The 18907-nt window shown below is 44.2% G+C and overlaps 1 non-coding gene across 1 annotated transcript; it reads right to left on the reverse strand.

Moving 5' to 3' along the window:
• Window positions 1-4152: 4152 nt before the first annotated feature.
• Window positions 4153-4290, reverse strand: LOC119920668. Its single transcript, XR_005448399.1, has one exon. It is a non-coding gene; the product is annotated as a small nucleolar RNA SNORA7 (small nucleolar RNA).
• Between the last annotated feature and the right edge of the window lie 14617 nt (window positions 4291-18907).

Here is an 18907-nt window from a genome sequence, read left to right on the forward strand (position 1 = left end):
CTGTTACACTGTACTCTTCCAACACTTAGTACACTGCTCTGTGCATAATAAGTGCTCAATAAATACAATTGATTGATTGATAATAATAATAATAATAATAATGGTATTTGTTAAGTGCTTACTATGTGCAAAGCACTGTTCTAAGAGCTGAGGAGGTTACAAGGTGATCAGGTTGTCCCACGGGGGGCTCACAGTTTTAATCCCCATTTTACAGATGAAGTAACTGAGGCAAAGAGAAGTTAAGTGAGTTGCCCAAAGTCACACAGCTGACACTTGGTGGAGCAGGGATTTGAACCCATGATCTCTGACTCCAAAGCCTGTGCTCTTTCCCCTGAGCCACGTGGGGAGAGCTCAGGGCAAGAATAAAATCTGCTCCAATTTACTTCCCTCTGTGCTCCTCCCCATCCTCCATCCGTTTGCCTATCACCCTGAGCCATGTGAGCTCTCTCAGGACCATTGCTTGAGCTGAGCTAAAATACTGAGGGGCCAAGGTTGAAGGTGCAGGTAGAGTGGCCACGCATCCCATTCTCTTCTGGACAGTCTGGTTTCAGCCAACCTGACTCCTGTCCAGCACCGATATGGACCTGGATGTAGAAAAGCAGCGTGGCTCAGTGGAAAGAGCACGGGCTTTGGAGTCAGAGGTCATGAGTTCAAATCCCTGCTCTGCCAATTGTCAGCTATGTGACTTTGGGCAAGTCACTTAGCTTCTCTATGCCTCAGTTACCTCATCTATAAAATGGGGATGAAGACTGTGAGCCACCCATGGGACAACCTGATCACCTTGTAACCTCCCCAGCGCTTAGAACAGTTCTTTGCACATAGTAAGCACTTAATAAATGCCATCATTATTATTATCTACATCTGGTTTCTTTAGAGCTAAGCCCTCAGCCTCCCTCCGCTGCAGCTCCTGCTACCACATTCTAAGGCTTCGATGTAGTACTAGAGTTCACACCATCCTGGGAGGTGGAGGGGACGGTGAGATAATGCCACAAACAGCTCTGGAGGAAGTGTTGAGTGCTGAGGAAAACACTGGCTCACTGCTGCAAAATGGTCTTTCATACCATCACGTTATACTGCATGTCCAGCAGAGCATATGTGACATAATACGTGTCTCTGGCCTGGAATTTGTGAAGTACGTCAGTAGCCACTCTGAAAGGGAATGAAGAAAGCAGCTGGAAGTCAGAAACATACCACTCCAGTCCACAGTCTCAATGACAGACAGGGCAATCTCCCACTGACTGAAGATAGACAATTAAAAAAAATATATTTGTTAAGGGCTTACTATGTTCCAGGCACTGCTCTAAGTGCTGGGGTAAATACAAGCTTATCAGGTTGGATAAAGTCCCTGTCCCACATGGGGCTCATAGTCTTAATCCCCATTTTATCGATGGGGTAACTGAGGCACAGAGAAGTGAAATGACTTGCCCACTGTCACACAGCAGACAAGTGGCAGAGCCAGGATTAGAACTAGGTCCTCTGACTCCTAGACCTGTGTTTTATCCAATAGGCCATGGTGTTTTCCCAAAAGGTAGGTGAGAGAATGAAATGTCCTTGAGGGCAGTTGGGGATGGTACATTCTAATTTAGACCCTTTCTCCATGATTTTTTTTTCTAATGGTATTTGTTATGTGTTTACTATGTGCCAGGCACTGTTCTAAGTGCTAGGGTGAATACAAGATAATCTGGTTAGACATAGTCCAAGTTCCCCATGGGCTCATAGTCTTAATCCTCACTTTACAGATGAGGTAACTAAGGCTCAGAGAAGTTAAGTGGTTTTCCCAGCAGACAAGTGACAGAGCTGAGATGAGAACCCAGCTCTTTCTGACTACCAAGCCCATGTTCTCACTTTGGGATGTGGTGAGGTAAAGCCTGAGTGTCGGATGGAGGAGATGGGTCCTTGGAGTGTCTAGCATTATCAGAACCCCTAAAACACCCCTCCCATTCTATTCTTAGCCTCGGCGGTGGTTCTCAACAGCAAAACCTTCCCTGCTTTTCTCAGGCCAATTGGACAGCATCCAAGCCACTGCTGTCTGAGATTTCCGAGAGTCTATGAGCTCTTTCTCCCAAACACACAGCCTATTTTTCTGAGGCTTAATTTTATCCCATTACTCTTATTTATATCCTCGTTATAAAGTCGGACTGACACATCCAGCAAGGCAATGCCTTGCCTCGTTCTAGGGGTTGTGATGTGAGCAGAAAATCCATTTTGTTTCCCTCAGCATGAATTAGTTCATTAACTGAACTTTCTTGATCTTGTGTTTGATTAACGAGTTCTGCACATTATTTCTGAGCTGGTTTCATATCTCAGAAGAGGCATTTATAGCCTCTCTCTCTGTCTCTCTCTCTCTCTCTCTTTCTCTCTCTCCACCCTCTGTTTCTCCCATTTTCCCCTTTCCTTCTTCCTTCCCTTCCTCCTTACCTCCCATCCCACAACCACACTTCTGAAAATAGTAGTAAATTCTTCTAGACCTTTCCTTCTTCTCATCAGATCTGGAAAGTGAATGTGATTAATAACTGTGAGGTGACTTGTCTGGAAAAGTGGAAGGAGGATCTATCACCAAGGAAAGAATGTGGCAGAAGAAAATGTCACAACTATTTGGCTATTAAACTGTTGCTGCTACTGTTGTCTACAACAAAAATCCCAGTCAAGAAAAAATGTTATGCCTTCTTTTCTGTCCCCTTTTCCCCCTTCCCCTCTTCTTTTCTCACCTCTTCCATTTTCTCCTCCCCTCTTCCCCTTTCCTCTTCTTCTCCTGTTTTCTCTCTCTTCCTCCCCTCCTGTTTTCTCTCTCTTCCTCTCAAGAGGTCAGCTTCTTCAGGGATTTTAACTGTGTGACAGACACTCTCCCAAGTGAATAGCCTGGCAAGAAACAGAGAATAATGGCCAACGGATCTGCCTACACTGTGGGTTTGTGAATTCATCAGTTCTTCTTGGAAAGAGCAATCCATTGAGGTTGTTGGCAACCTGAAGTGAGAGCCAGACCCTGAGGAGCAGAAATATCAACCTGGCCTGAGTCCCTAGTAGACCAGGGAACCAGGTAGTAACTCCACTGATATTGACTTCATCCCTGCATATAATATAGAGCAGACACATTAACTGATGTGTCACAGAGCGATACAGGGAATCTTTTGTGGAAGAGGCGAGTTACCCCTGAAGGGCAAGTTCTTCAGGTAGATCGGTCATTTACTACAGACATCATCATTGTTGCCTAAGCTCTACCACTGCCCTGCCATATAAAGGTGTGCTAGTCACATGACCACTTTGAGCCTCAGTTTCCATATCTAAATAATGGGAACAATATGACAGGCCTAATGAGTACATGGAGCTATGGTGGGAAATGACAAACAAACAGAATGACTATAAAGCATTTTTTTGACATCCAGTGCTGTGTTCTCAGTGAACCCTCTAAAAATACCTGCTGTCTAAACTCCCAGGCCAAACTATGGCTCACGAGCTTTATGATTCTTCTGACGTCAATATGAAGCCACTGTGAAGCCAGAGGAATCAAAGAATACATAGCTTGTTACCCCTCCCCTACCCACTAAATGCTCTGAGCTCCTGGTGTACTTTCCCAACCTCTTAGTGCAGGACATTACACTCAGTCGGCCCTTAATAGATTGCATTAATAGTAGTGATGGAATTTATTAAATACCTACTCAGTGCAAAGCACTGTATAAGTACTTGGGAAGAATAAAACAAAGAAATGACAGATTTCCTAACCATGATGAGATTATACTCTAATGGGAGAGGCAGAATTAAAAAGATTTGCATAAATAATATCAACAATAAATCACTAAACGTTCATTTGAATAAACATATTTTAAAAGTGCCGTTGATAGGTATAAATAAGCATGTAAATCAATCATTCATATTTCTTTACCACATATCATATGCATGTGCAGAACACTCTACTAAGCACTTGTCTTCTCTTGTCTTATGATGTTGTGTCATCTCCAACCCATAGCGACTCCATGGATACATCTCTCCCTGAATGACCCACCTCCATCTGCAATCATTCTGGTAGTGTATCCATAGCGTTTCCTTGGTACAAATATGGCAGAGGTTTACCACTGTCTTCTTTAATGCAATAAACTTGAGCCCCTGCCCTTGAGTCTCTCCCATGCTGCTGCTGCCCAGCACTGGTCAGTTTTGACTTGTAGCAGATTGCCTTCCACTCGCTAGCCACTGCCCAAGCTAGGAATGGAAAGGGTATGCCTCTGCTTGACTCTCCCTCCCATAGCCAAGACTGGTAGAGTATTGGAAACTCTCCAGGTGCGATCCTGAGAGGGAATTGAGCACTTGGGAGAATACAATTCACAGAAGCAGCATGACCTAGTGGAAAGAACACAGTCCTCAGAGTCAGAGGACCTTCGCTCTAATTCCAGCTCTGACACTTGTTTGCGGTGTGACCTTGGGCAACTCACTTAAGTTCTCTGTACCACAGTTACCTCATGTGTAAAATGGGGATTAAGACTGTGAGTCCAGTGTAAGACATGGACTGTGTCCAACCTGATTATCTTGTATCTACCTCTGTTCTTGGTACAGCGCCTGGCACATAGTAAGTGCTTAACAAATGCCATTATATACATGGCAGAGTTGGCAGACACATTCCCTGGTTATCATCATCATCATCAATCGTATTTATTGACCGCTTACTGTGTGCAGAACACTGTACTAAGTGCTTGGGAAGTACAAGTTGGCAACATAACCAACAAGTTGGTTACAAGGAGTTTACATGAATTCCTCCTCTCTTGTAGCCCCATTCTCCATCTGACCTTGTTCTGCCTTTCTGTTTCTTTTCAAAAGTTAAAAGGCAGAGATTATCTCTGCCCAACTCCTTTCCTCCAAATGCCTCTGTACCTTTTACCCAAGGCTTACCAGGCCCTCATGTGGGAAGAGAAGGGTGATGGAAGAAGTTTCCAAGTGGCCATTACCAAGCATTTTCAGTCTTCTGCAAGTGTTAGATCATGAAAAAGCTCTGTTTGGGACTGGACTCCAGATGATCCCGGGGGACTGAGGCTCCTCCAGGTTCACTCTACCACCAGACTTGTGGACTCTGAACTTGGTCTTTGATGCAGTTTTGTATTTCTACTATTTCATCTTTCCTTATATGACTATTGCCAACCCCTGTCCCACCTTATTCTTAGATTGTGAGCCCCTGGAAGATCAGGGACCATGTCTAATCCTCACCTGGTATTTTCCCCAGTGCTTAGTATTATTCTTTGCACAAAATACATATTGATAAATTCTATTATTTCTACTAATAAAAATAATAGTAATTAGCAGCATGGCTCAGTGGAAAGAGCATGGACTTTGGAGTCATAAGTCATGGGTTCAAATCCCGGCTCCACCACTTGTCAGCTGTGTGACTTTGGGCAAGTCACTTAACTTCTCTGAGCCTCGGTTCCCTCATCTGTAAAATGGGGATTAAGACTGTAAGCCCCCCCATGGGACAACATGAGCACCTTGTAACCTTCCCAGAGCTTAGAACAGTGCTTTGCACATAGTAAGCTATTAATAAACTATAATAATAATGGTATTTATTAAGAGCTTACTATGTGTGAAACACTGTTCTAAGCACTGGGGGGGATACAAGGTGATCAGGTTGTCCCACATGGGGTGCACAGTCTTAATCCCCATTTTATAGATGAGGTAACTGAGGCTCAGAGAAGTTAAGTGACTTGCCCAAAGTCACACAGCTGACAATTGACAGAGCTGGGATTTGAATCCATGACCTCTGACTCCAAAGCCCGGTCTTTTTCCAATGAGCCATGTTGCCATGCTGGCATAATAATGCTATTATTATTATTATTATTATTATCATTATTATTGTTATTATTATTACTAAGCACTACATTAAGTGCTGGGGTAGGTACAAGATAATCTGGTCAGACACAAATTCTGTCAAATGAGGCTCGCAGTCTAAGTAGGAGGGAGAGAAGTTATTGAATCCCATTTTACAGATGAGGAAACTGAGGCACAGAAAACTCAAGAGACTTTCCCACTGTTACACAGCAGGCAGGTTGCAGAGCCGGGATTAAACTTAGATACTCTGATTCTTTCTACTAAACCCTCATGCTTCTGTTCTTCCTCCTCCTTTTCTTCTCCTCCTCCTGTGGAGGATCTTACCTGGTGATTAAATCAATAAGTTTTGCCCCACCCTGGTGTGTCACCTCACTACCAGGTCACTGTTTGATAGCTTTAAAACAATCTTCTCAATAGGTCCAGGAAAAAGACCAACTCATCAGAATGGTTTACCAACCTGCCTTCCCCTTGCCTGGTCTATGTGCTATTTAATGAATTAAATCAGAATTTGGCATAAATACCACTCACCTAGACAAGAGATAAATTGTAAGGCTGTGGTAGAATACACTTTTGGTGGAAGGAGACAGGATTTGAAAACCCCTTTTCATCAGCTTCTCTAAACACTACCTTTCCAGCAGAACTACTTGAGCCCTAATAGAGAGAATCCTTGCCTACAGTGTGAGTCCTTTCAGATCCAGCACTTGCAAGAACGAGTGTGTAATCTCTGCTGTCAGACAGACAGCTGCAAGAGCTAAATGTATCCTGTGGGGAACAGGAGAGCCAAGAGAGCCAGGCGGGGGGATACTGAGGACAAACTACAGCTTCACATCAGCTCTCTTTCAGGAGAGCCTTCTTCCACACTTTATATTAACTTCATATTTAGGTTGATTCTTCCATGAGCTTTCTGAAAAGAGCAATTTAAGAGGGTAGAATTCACAAAACTGGAATGATAATCATTATTATTATGGTTATTAGTATTATAGCATTTGTTATTACTATGTGTCATGCACCTTTTCTAAGCCTGGGGGGAGATAAAAAAAAAAGTCAGGCAGGTCAGATACAGTCCCCATCCTAAATGGGGCCCACAGTATACATCAGAGGGAGAATAGGCTCATTTAATAATGTATCACATTTAAAATTGTAAGGGTTTGTCTTGTGAAAAAAATTAAAAAAATTTAATCCTGAAAAATTGGACTGGAATTTGAAAACACATGGTCCAAACTCTGAATGGCATCCTTCTGATACATCTCGATCGTTTTTAAATGCAGGAGTTTTTTTTAAATGACTCCTCCTATCATTTCCAGAGTTATTCTCCCCTTTCTGGTCTTTGTTCCTTCTCTGGTGGTCTTGAAAACCAGGACTGATTCTCCCCTGTCCAGGGTGGTTTATGGGTCAATCTTCTGGGGAAGCAGGAGAGTAAGAAGATGACCTTGTAAGCTGACCTCCAGCCTTGGGATTCTAAACAAGAAATGAGGCTGTCTAGACAGACTGACTTCTCCAGGAAACTGATGCCATCCAGTTTCTTTTTTCATCCCCATTCCCAACTAATAACTGCACAATAAGAGAGAAAGGTTCTAAAAATAGTGCCCAGGGAGCAAGTGCATCCTTATCTGGATTCACAGGAAAATAAATGATTTAATCCAACACTGTGATGTTTGCTGGTAATTCACAATCCACATTTCTCAGACTCGCTCAATTCAGCCCCAGTAGCAAAGGAAAGTGAGTCCAAAATGGGGGCCATAAGGGTAGGTTAGTTTCTTTAAAATGGGACAGAAAGAGAGAGAGCAAAGGAGGGAAAAAAGGAAGAAAGGAAAGTGGGAAGGAAGAGAGGGAATTGAAGAAGAGAGAAAGAGAAATGATGAATATGTGTGACTACTATGTCTACAGGGATTGTTTATTGGTTTACGCTAGAATCACAATAATTTAAAGACTGGGAAGAGAATCCCTGGAGTCTGTTGACTATGCTGGTATTTCCCTGAGCATAGGTTTTCTCAAGGAGGATTAGTACTCAACCTCTGACCATGCTTGATAAATGCTTCACCTCAGTAATGGAGATTTTACCTCTGGACTTTCCCATCCATGTGCTCTAAGAAAGGAATCCCGGGAATGAGTAGCTAAATGTTCCACCACCAACCAAACCTTTTAATCTCCCAACACTCCTTTTCTGCAGGGAGTACACTGCAAGGTCCTTGTGAACAGGGACTGTGTCTTCCAACTCTATTGTACTCTCCCAAATGTTTAATACAGTGCTCAGTACCCAGCAGGCATGCGATAAATACCATTAGTTGATTGATGGATAGATATGGGACTGTACTAGCAAGAGCAAATGTAGAGTCCAGCCCTGTTGACACACCCAGAGTGTTTCAGGCAAAATTCTTGACCCAGCTTTCAAGGAATCTAATTTTATGGGACAATACTGGAGAGTTTCCAGTACTCTACCAGTCTCGGGTATGGGAGGGGGAGTCAAGCAGAGGCTTACCCATTCTATTCCTAGCTTGGGCAGTGGCTAGCGAGTGGAAGGCAATCTGCTACAAGTCAAAACTCATCCGTGCTGGGCAGCAGCGGCAAGGGAGGGAGTCGAGGATGGAGACTCGAGTTTACTGCGTGGAAGGCGGCAATGGTAAACCACTTCCGTATTTTTAACAAGAAAACTCTATGGATACACTACCAAAACGATTGCAGATGGAGGTGGGGTGTTCTGGGAGAGATGCGGCCGTGGTGTCGCTATGGGTTGGGAACAACTTGACGGCATAAGACAAGACAGTGGGAACTGAGACTAAGTGCTGGAAAATTAACCCAAGTTCATTCAACAAGAAAAATAACCTGGGCAACCAGGAGGAAACAGCTACACAGTATGTCCTCTGGATCAAACTACTTCCTTCTTCCATGAAGTCCCTCTTTGCATCTCTCATCAGTGTGTGCAGAGAGTGCCCTCTCCTGTCTATTGGCATTGTTATAATATGACAGCCATACGGATGACCTTTTCTCAGGATACATTTACTGTTGAAAAAAATCATTAGCAGTAAGGGGTAAACTATGAAGAACAAATTAATCTCTGATGTTTAGAGGGAAGGGGTTTGCTCTTGAGACAAGCTCAAGAATTAGAATTTTCCCCGAACACCCTCAATGGCGTTTATGTTCTCATATCTCACCGTAGCCCCATCTATTATTCCCTCTGTTATTAAATCTTCCTCCCATGACAAATGACTGCAATTCATCATTAAATTAGGGGAAGAAGTGGGATTTTTCAAAAAAAAAAAACCAAGAAGATTAACTCTCATCAAACAGAGTATTTCCCATTATAAGACACCATTTTCCCACTAAATACAGGATTAATGTTGTTTAAATTGTGTCGCTGAAACAAATGGGGGAGGTGAGAATTAATGAAGTTCCACGAAGCAAAAATTTGGATTGGCTGGTGGAATAAAATCTAAGTTAATAAAGAAGCTGATAAGTTTTTAGAGCATTCCACATAAAAACATATTCTCTTGGAAAAACAAAAAAAAAAGATAGATTCAAAATGGTTGACCCTAACAAGATTCTGTCAGCAGATTCACTTAGCATGTGGCTTTTCCTCACAAAGCAAAAATCATTTGTTCAGAACAATGACAAGCCCTCTAGCCTGGTCTCTCTGGCTGTAAATTCCAATCAATCAATCATATTTACTGAGCACTTAACGTGCACAGGACACCGAATTAAGCACTTGGGACAATACAACACAACACAACAATATAACCGATTCCCTGCCCAAAATAAACTTACACTCAAAGCCCCTTCTACTCCCTAGCTGCTGTGAAAAACACTCTAGGTGTGACCCAGCTCAGGCAAACTTGTGCTAAATTTAGTGAATGACATAATAGTAATAACAATAATAATAACAATAATAATAATTTGTAAAGTGCTGACCATGTACCAAGCACCGTAACAAGCCCTGGGGTGGGTACGAGCAAATTGGGTTGGACACATTCCCTGCCCCACGTGGATATCACAATCTCAATTCCCATTTTACAGATGAAGTAACTGAGGCACAGAGAAGTGACGAGACTTGCCCAAAGTCATGTGGTGGAGCAGGGATTAGAACCCATGACCTTCCAACTCCCAGGAACGTGCTCTATCCATTACATCATGCTGCTTCTCTTGGCAGTCTCTTGGCATCATGGCATTACACTGAATGCCTGGAATAGCTCATTTGAAGTCACATGTGTGATGTCACATTTTACAGATGAGGTTACTGAGGCACAGAGAAGTTAATTGACTTGCCAAAGGTCACAGAGCAGACAAGTGGAGGAGCTAGGATTAGAACTCAGGCCCTCTGACTCTCAGGCCTGTGCTCTTTCCACTAGGCCATGCTGTTTCATTTCCTTCCAAGACCCAGACTTCTGCTCTGCTGAACAAGATGGAGAAAACAGGTGGAACCAGAGGCTTCCAAAGGAAAACCAACTTATTTGCAATGCACAGTTTCTGGCTGATGCCAACATCACTCGAAGAGGGCATCGGGGTCTGGATAGCCAGAGTGCTCTGTCACATTCTCACAAGGAGAGAATCTATTAATTCAAACTTAAACCCTCATTCTCTAAAGAGCAGCTGATCAGACCGGACCGATAAGGCAAAGGTAATTTAAAGGTCAAATGAGAGTCCGTGTACATCCGTCTTCTCTTATGACAAACGCCTCAGACATGCATCGTTGGCCGAGGAATGTTTCTATTTTCAGTGGACTGTCTTCTCTGAGGAGGAGACACTGCCTGCCTGATAAGCAAAGTTCCTGCATTAATCCAGTTGGGCATTGGTAAAATGCTATCTGCCTTTATATCCCCTTAGAGAAGCTAAAGCCTCTGCTCTTATGGTTAAGGGAGAGTAATTTCAGGGTTCATAATGAAAGCTTTTTGAAGGCAATGACCAGATATTTCCTCTGTTCTGAGAGGTGCTTGACTCGTGGGACCGTTCAATAGCATAATACAGTTTAGTTTATGTGGAGCCAGGTGGAGGCAGGATTAGAACCCATGACCTCCTGACTCTGAGGCCAGTGCTCTATCCATTATGCCACGCTGCTTCTCATTAGAGGAACAATCACCCTGTGGCTTTCAGCCATTGGAGGACCCAGGACTATGTGCCACAGGGCAGGGGAGGGGGTTAGTAAAGAAGAAGATTGCACTCTTTCCATTGCTCTTTCATCAACTGAAGAGAGATTACTAGCCCCAGCAAGCACTGACCAAACTTGTGAGAGGAGAAAGAAGGTCAGACATCTGTGGTTCCGCTTCCCTGTGGATTTGCTGCTCAACCTCTTGCTTCTGGGCTTTTTCACCTGGAAAATAATACCTCGGTCCCACCTCACCAGAGAGTTATGGGGATTAAGAAGACGGATGTAAGAAGGGCACTTGGATTTCATTAATGAATAATAAAGCTAAAGCCCAACAGGGATTCCGAGATGGTGAATCTTGAGCGGCAAGAAAAAGTGAGCAAAAACAGCTGAAGGGATTCCCCTCCATTGCCACATGCAGGGCTCCAGTAAAGGCTGTGGGTTGACAGGGAGCAATGTTAATGTCTGTAAGCTCCTTGTGGGCAAGAAATGTGTCTGTATAACAGTAATGTGTCTGTATTCTCCCAAGCACTTATTACAGTGCCCTTGCACACAGCAAGCACTCAATAAATACGACTGACTGAATGAATGAATGAAAATGAGGCCTCTGCCCTGAACATCCCTCTTGATCATCCATTGGATGAAAATCTATCCAGTCTTCACACAGGTTAATAAGCTTCCATAGCTGGATCTAACTTTGTCAAAGAGCTGCACTTTGCCCCCATGGGAAAATGTAAAGCCAACATAATAATAATAATGATGGTATTTGTTAAGCACTTACTATGTGCAAAGCGTTCTACGCACTAGGGAAGTTATAAGGTGATCAGGTTGTCCCACGGGGGGCTCACAGTCTTCATCCCCATTTACAGATGAGGGAACTGAGGCTCAGAGAAGTTAAGTGACTTGCTCAATGTCACACAGCTGACAGTTGGCGGAGCCGGAATTTGAACACATGACCTCTGACTCCAAAGCCTGTGCTCTTTCCACTGAGCCATGCTGCTTCTCCAACATGTTGTCACCCATTCCTGCTTCTTATCTGTCCCAACCTCGACCTCTTGTTCAAGACCCCTCACCCTTCACATCTAGAAGACCACTATTCATGCCATCTTCAAAGCCCTTCTGAAACCACACCTCCAAAAAGTCTTCCTCAATTGATTTCTAATAATGGTGGTACTTGTTAAGCACTTCCTATAATAATAATAATGGTATTTGTTAAGCACTTACTATGTGCAAAGCACTGTTCTAAGCACTGGGGGGATACAAGGTGATCAGGTTGTCCCATTAGGGGCTCACACTCTGAATCCCCATTTTACAGATGAGGTAACTGAGGCACAGAGAAGTTAAGTGACTTGCCCAAAGTCACACAGCAGATAAGTGGTGGAGCGGGGATTAGAACCCACGACCTCTGACTCCCAAGCCCGGGCTTTTTCCACTGAGCCACGCTGCTTCCTTGAGGCAAACACAGTTCAAAGCACTGGGATAGATACAAGTTAATCAGGTTAGACCCAGTCCCTGCCCCACGTGGGGATCACACTTTCAGTCCCTATTTTACAGGTGAGGTAACTGAGGCCCAGGGAAGTGAAGTGACTTATCCAATGTCACCCAGCAGACAAGTGAGAAGCAGTGTGGCTCAGTGGAAAGAGCACAGGCTTTGGAGTCAGAGGTCAGGGGTTCAAATCCTGGCTCTGCCAATTGTCAGCTGTGTGACTTTGGGCAAGTCACTTAACTTCTCTGTGCCTCAGTTACTTCATCTGTAAAATGGGGATTAGGACTGTGAGCCCCTCATGGGACAACCTGATCACCTTGTAACCTCCCCAGCACTTAGAACAGTACTTTGCACATAGTAAGTGCTTAATAAAGGCCATTATTATTATTATTATTATTATTATTATTATGAGGAGCCAATATTAGAACCCAGATCCTTTTGGCTCTCAGGCCCATGCTGTATACACTAAGCCACTCTACTCTCAAGATTTCTAATCTTCCCACCTCCTATCCCTAACTGCCATTTCACCAATTCTATGCCACATTAGCCCTTAGGTACTCACACCCAGCCCATTGCACTTTTGGACATATTATTATAGGTTATTACTTCCTCCTTCCTGAAATTTATTTTAGAATCAATCAATCCATGACATCTATTGAGGGCTTACTGTGCGCAGAGTGCTGTACTAAGCACTTGGGAGAATACAATACAAAAGACTCGGTAGACATATTCCCTGCCCATGAGGATCTTATAGTTGAGAGGGGGAGACAGACATTAGAATAGATTATGGATTCGTATATAAGTGCCATGGGGCTGACAGTGAGATGAATATCTTGCTAGAGTGTCAACTCTTTGAGGGCAGGAAAGATGCCTGCTCACTTTAGTGTACTCTCCCAATAGCTTAGTACAGTGCCCTGTATTGTGCTCAATAAATTCATTCGTTCATTCAATCGTATTTATTGAGCGCTTATTGTGTGCAGAGCACTGTACTAAGCGCTTGGGAGGTACAAGTTGGCAACATATAGAGACAGTCCCTACCCAACAGCAGGCTCACAGTCTAGAAATAAATGCAATTGACTGATTATCTTTTAGACCTGTGTGACTTCTATTGTACTCTTTCAAGAGGTTACTACAGTACACTGCACACAGTAGGTGCTCAATCAATACTATCGTCGTCAGTGACACTTAGAGAGTGATTTAAAGCCCCAGCCCTGCAGCATAAGGCAAATACTGATAACAATGTTCTCCTTCCTTTCTGAATTCCACATCTCAGGATTTCTGTGTTGCCCTGCTTCCAGTGAATGCTTGCCAAAGGCATTCACAATAGGGGACTGGTGGCCTCCTCTCTCAAACATCTTCCCATTCCAAGACCTAGAGATCATGTAGTTTTCTAAGATGCTTGCACATACAATGGACACAGACTTCATTACTATACGCATTGAGTAGTCACCCATAGTCCTAGCAATGGCGGTTCCTGCTCTTCCCCTGATTCATCATTAGCATTTGAGGCATTTATTTATTGAGCTCTTGCTGGGTGCAGAAGCCTGGTCTAGGCACTCAAGGTCATATAACAGAAGAGACAAAATCCCTGTCCTCAAGGAACATATAGTATTGGATGTTTTGTTGGTCTTCCCCATTAGAGGGTAAAGTCTTATAAGGCAGGAGACACATCACTTCTCTGTTATGTAGAAGCATCATTATTTATTTATTATTTATGTACCTTCCCAAGTGCTTAGTAATAATAATAATAATGGCATTTATTAAGCGCTTACTATGTGCAAAGCAGTGTTCTAAGCGCTGGGGAGGTTACAAGGTGATCAGGTTGTCCCACATTGGGCTCACAATCTTAATCCTCATTTTACAGATGAGGTAACTGAGGCACAGAGAAGTTAAGTGACTTTCCCAAAGTCACACAGCTAACAAGTGGTGGAGACAGGATTTGAACCCATGACCTCTGACTCCAAAGCTCGTACTCTTTCCACTGAGCCACGCTGCTTCTCTAGTACAGGGCATATTACCCAGTGAGTATCCTAACTACCACTACTACTAAGCCCCCATCTCTCTCCAGGGAGGAGTCAGAATCACAGTATCACAACTCTTCTGCCAATATCTGTCAGTTCTTTTTACAAAATAGAGCCCAAATCCACCCCTTCCCCTCCACCCAGCTATTACCCTGATACAAACATTAGTCAGATGAACAGATTATTCCCTGCCTCCAACCTCTCCCCCTTCCAAAATATTGTCCGTGCTGCTACACTAATCACTTTCTTAAAAAATCTCTCCACACACATCTCTCCATTGTCCAAAACACTCCTTTGGCTTCCCTTATCCCACCACATCAAGTAAGAACTCAAGCAAAAACATGGCTCTCCATCAACTTACCCAAGCCTATGTGTCTGTGCCAATGAATTAATCAATAGTATGCATTGAGTGCCTACTGTGTGCAGAGCACTGAATTAAGCATTTGGGAGAGTAAAATACAAAAATATTGGTAGACACGTTTCCTGCCAACAAGGAGTTTACAGCCTAGAGCCCCAACTGACATGTCATCTGACAACTGTTCAGAAGACCCCATGGGAATGGACAGGAAGCAGAGGTTTAATTCCTACCCAGTTCTATATCTGGGATTTTTCTCTTCAGGGTAGATGCCATCTTCTGCTTATTTGGTGCCCCTGTCTGGAATTTCATCCAGTTCCCACCCTCTCCCTCCCATCCCTGGAAGATTGTAATTGATGTCACCTGTTGAGCTTGATCCAAGAAAATCCTCTGCCGTTAAGCTGAGATCCCACTGGCTGAAGGTAATTGAATGCAGTGTGTGTGTGTGTGTGTGTGTGTGTGTGTGTGTGTGTGTGTGTGTGTGTGTGTGTGTGTTGGGGAGTGGAGGGGAAGTGTTGTATATGCCCATGCAAAACTTACGTGTAACAGCAAGTAGAGATTCCCAGGTGAGCTGCATTGCATGCAACAAGCATGAAAGACTTGACCAAGAAGAAAATAAAACTAATAGCTGATACCTCTTAAATAAAAATACAGAGACTTGAACACTGAATAACCAGAAAGAAGTAGTATCATTCACCTGTCCTTGGCAGTGAGTTCTTCACCCCAGGTAGAAGGTGACTATTTCAGGGGCTTTCTAAACCTTCCCTTTTCACCATCCCCTCCCCATCCCATTGATAAAGTACTAAGGCTCCTAAGGGGATTTTCTCTCCCTCCCACTGTGCACTATCCAATCCCAGATGAGAACATGTGCTAGCTACAAAGCACACTGCTGCTTCCATCTGGCACAGTCTGATGAGCGGTTGAATATTCTACCAGCTGAAGGGTGCCAAGACTCAATTGGCTGAATTCTGCTCACCCATAGATATTGGGCAAATGGAGTCCCTAATCCATTCTAAAACGCCCTCTGGCCTTTTTTGCAAGTCATCCTAGGCCCTTCCTTCCTCATGTTCACTCTCCCTACCCATTTTACAAAATTCCAGCAGGAAAAGGGCTTTGATGAGAAATGTCCCCTTCTCTGGGATAGATGGAGGGGTATTAGAATCACAGTCATATCTCAGATACGTGACCACAATGATGATGATGATGGTATTTGTTAGGCTCCTACTATATGTCAAGCACTGTTCTAAGTGCTGGGGTAGATACAAGCTCATCAGTTTGGACACAGTCCCTTCCCACATGGGGCTCACTTAACCTGGTTGCTCGTGGTTATTTCCTTCCAATCACACAAATGGATTCTTACTTCCAATCCTCCACTAATTCTTCAGAACCATTCTTCTTACCATTCAATTCTACTCTCCTCAAAGGCAGAAAATATTTTTTATGGTATTTGTTAAGCACTATATGCTAGGCACTGTACGAAGCACTAAGGTTAGCACTCAGGAGAAGCAGCGTGGCTCAGTGGAAAGAGCATGGGTTTTGGAGTCAGAGGTCAGGGGTTCAAATCCTGGCTCTGCCAATTGTCAGCTGTGTGACTTTGGGCAAGTCACTTAACTTCTCTGTGCCTCAGTTACCTCATCTGTAAAATGGGGATTAAGACTGTGAGCCCACTGTGGGACAACCTGATCACCTTGTAACTTCCCCAGTGCTTAGAACAGTGCTTTGCACATAGTAAGTGCTTAATAAAGGTCATTATCATTATTATTATTATTAAGGTGGATATCACTTAGTTGGTTTGGACCCAGTCCCTGTCCCACATGGAGCACATAGTCTTAGTGCCCATTTTACAGTTGAGGTCACTGAGTCACTGAGGCCCAAAGAGCACAGAAGATCAGTGGTAAAGCCGGCTTTCAAACCCAGGTCCTCTAACTCCCAAGCCCATGCTCTTTCCACTAGACCACACTGCTTCACAAAGGCAAAGACAAAGATGACTATGGACTCTGTTGTAGTCTCTCAAGAGCTTAGTACAGCACTTGATTCATAACAGGCCCTCAATAGATGCCATTGAGTAATTTAGCATCAGTCTCAAATTCAATCCTTCCTCTCCATTCTCTCAGCTACAGTGCTCTCTTCAGGCCAAGGTTGTTTCAGTAGACTCCACACTTCTAAGTCTCCCTGCCTCCTGCCTCTCCCTCTCAAAACTGAAGTTGCACCTCAATGAACACTTAATGTGTTTCTTTAGTCCTCCACGTTGCCACTGGCCCTGTTTCAGCTCAACAACGCAGTTACCTAGCAATAATGATGGTATTTGTTAAGCACTTGCTATGTGTCAAACACCATTCTAAACACTGGGGTCTTGTCTTGTCTAATGCCATTGAGTCGTTTCCTGCCCATAGCAACACCAAGGACACATCTCTCCCAGAACATCCCGCTGCCCAACTGCAATCGTTCTGGTAGTGTATCCATAGAGTTTTCTTGGTAAAAATACAGAAGTGGTTTACCACTGCCGCCTTCTGCACAGTAAACTCTAGTCTCTGCCCTCAGTGCTCACCCATGCCTCGGCTGCCCAGCATGGGTGAGTTTTGCCTTGTAGCAGATCACCTTCAACTTGCTATCGACTGCCCAAGCTAAGTAAGAAATGTGTAGGCTTCTGCTTGACTCTCCCTCCTATAGCCAAGACTGGTAGAGTACTGGAAACTCTCCGGGTGCGACCCTGAGAGGGGAAAGCACTGGGGTAGCTACAAGTTAATCAGGTTGGACACAATCCCTGTACCACATAGAGCTCAAAGTCCTAATCCCCATTTTACAGATGAGGTAACTGAGGCACAGAGAAGTTGAGTGACGCCCAAAGTCACACAGCAGAAAAGTGATTCTATCTCACAGTGAGAACAAACAAGGAGTGCCCATCAATCTGTCCTTCAATAAAGAGGGTGATACTTGGTGACTGCCCATGGTGATACCTGGCGACTGCCCACAGGGCAGGGGTCTTATTTTCAGTGCCCAGCAAAACCCTGAGCCCTGGCATGTATGTCAGAGATCTTGGTTCTGAAGATGAACGCAGGGCCTCAGGACCAGGAACTCGCCTGTCCCGCCGTTGACGCCCGGCCCGCGTCATCCCCCTGGCCAGGAATGCCCTCCCTCTGCACATCCGCCAAGCTAGCTCTCTTCCTCCCTTCAAGGTCCTACTGAGAGCTCACCTCATCCAGGAGGCCTTCCCAGACTGAGCCCCCTCCTTCCTCTTCCCCTCCTCCTCCTCTCCATCCCCCCCACCTTACCTCCTTCCCCTCCTCACAGCACCTGTATATATGTACATATGTTTGTACGTATTTATTACTCTATTTTATTTGTACATATTTATTCTATTTATTTTATTTTGTTAATATGTTTGGTTTTGTTCTCTGTCTCCCCCTTCTAGACTGTGAGCCCACTGTTGGGTAGGGACCATCTCAATATGTTGTCAACTTGTACTTCCCAAGCCCTTAGTACAGTGCTGTGCACACAGTAAGCGCTCAATAAATACAATTGAATGAATGAGTGAATGAATGAATGAATGAACTGTGGGTTAAGTGGCTCAAGAAGGAGTACCAAGTGCTTATCTTGGTCAGTGGCTCCTCCACACCAGGCAGGGAATCCCCAGAGAGGCAGGCATTCTGGTGTTTCAGGGAATAGTCTCTGGAAGGGTGTCGCTACTGGTTCCATGGTTAGCTTCACCCTCCTGCTCCAAGCTGCCACCACGGGGGGAAGGGAAATTTGGGGGTCAGGAAGGGGGAGTGGGGAGTCACACTTCAGATAGGGAAGAGGGAGGAAGTCTCGACTAAGACTAAGCCCCCTTTTCCTCAGCTCCTCCTCCCTCCTGCGTCACCCCCCACTCCAAGCATTTATGAATATATGCATAGTCATACTCATATTATTTACTTGTTTTGATGTCTGTCTCCCCCCCCACCCCCACTCCAAGATTGTGACCCCATGGTGGGCAGGGATTGTCTCTCTTTATTGATGTATTGTACTTTCCAAGCACTTAGTACAGTGCTCTGCACACAGTAAGCACTCAAATATGATTAAATGAATGAGTCACTTCCCAACCAAGAGTTGAGAGTCCCCCTGTGCCTGAGGATGCAACAGTCAATGGGCTCCCCCTTGGTGTAAGGTGGCATGGCTAGACTGCG

This window comes from Tachyglossus aculeatus, chromosome X1, assembly GCF_015852505.1.
Source record: "Tachyglossus aculeatus isolate mTacAcu1 chromosome X1, mTacAcu1.pri, whole genome shotgun sequence".
Lineage (NCBI taxonomy): Eukaryota > Metazoa > Chordata > Mammalia > Monotremata > Tachyglossidae > Tachyglossus > Tachyglossus aculeatus.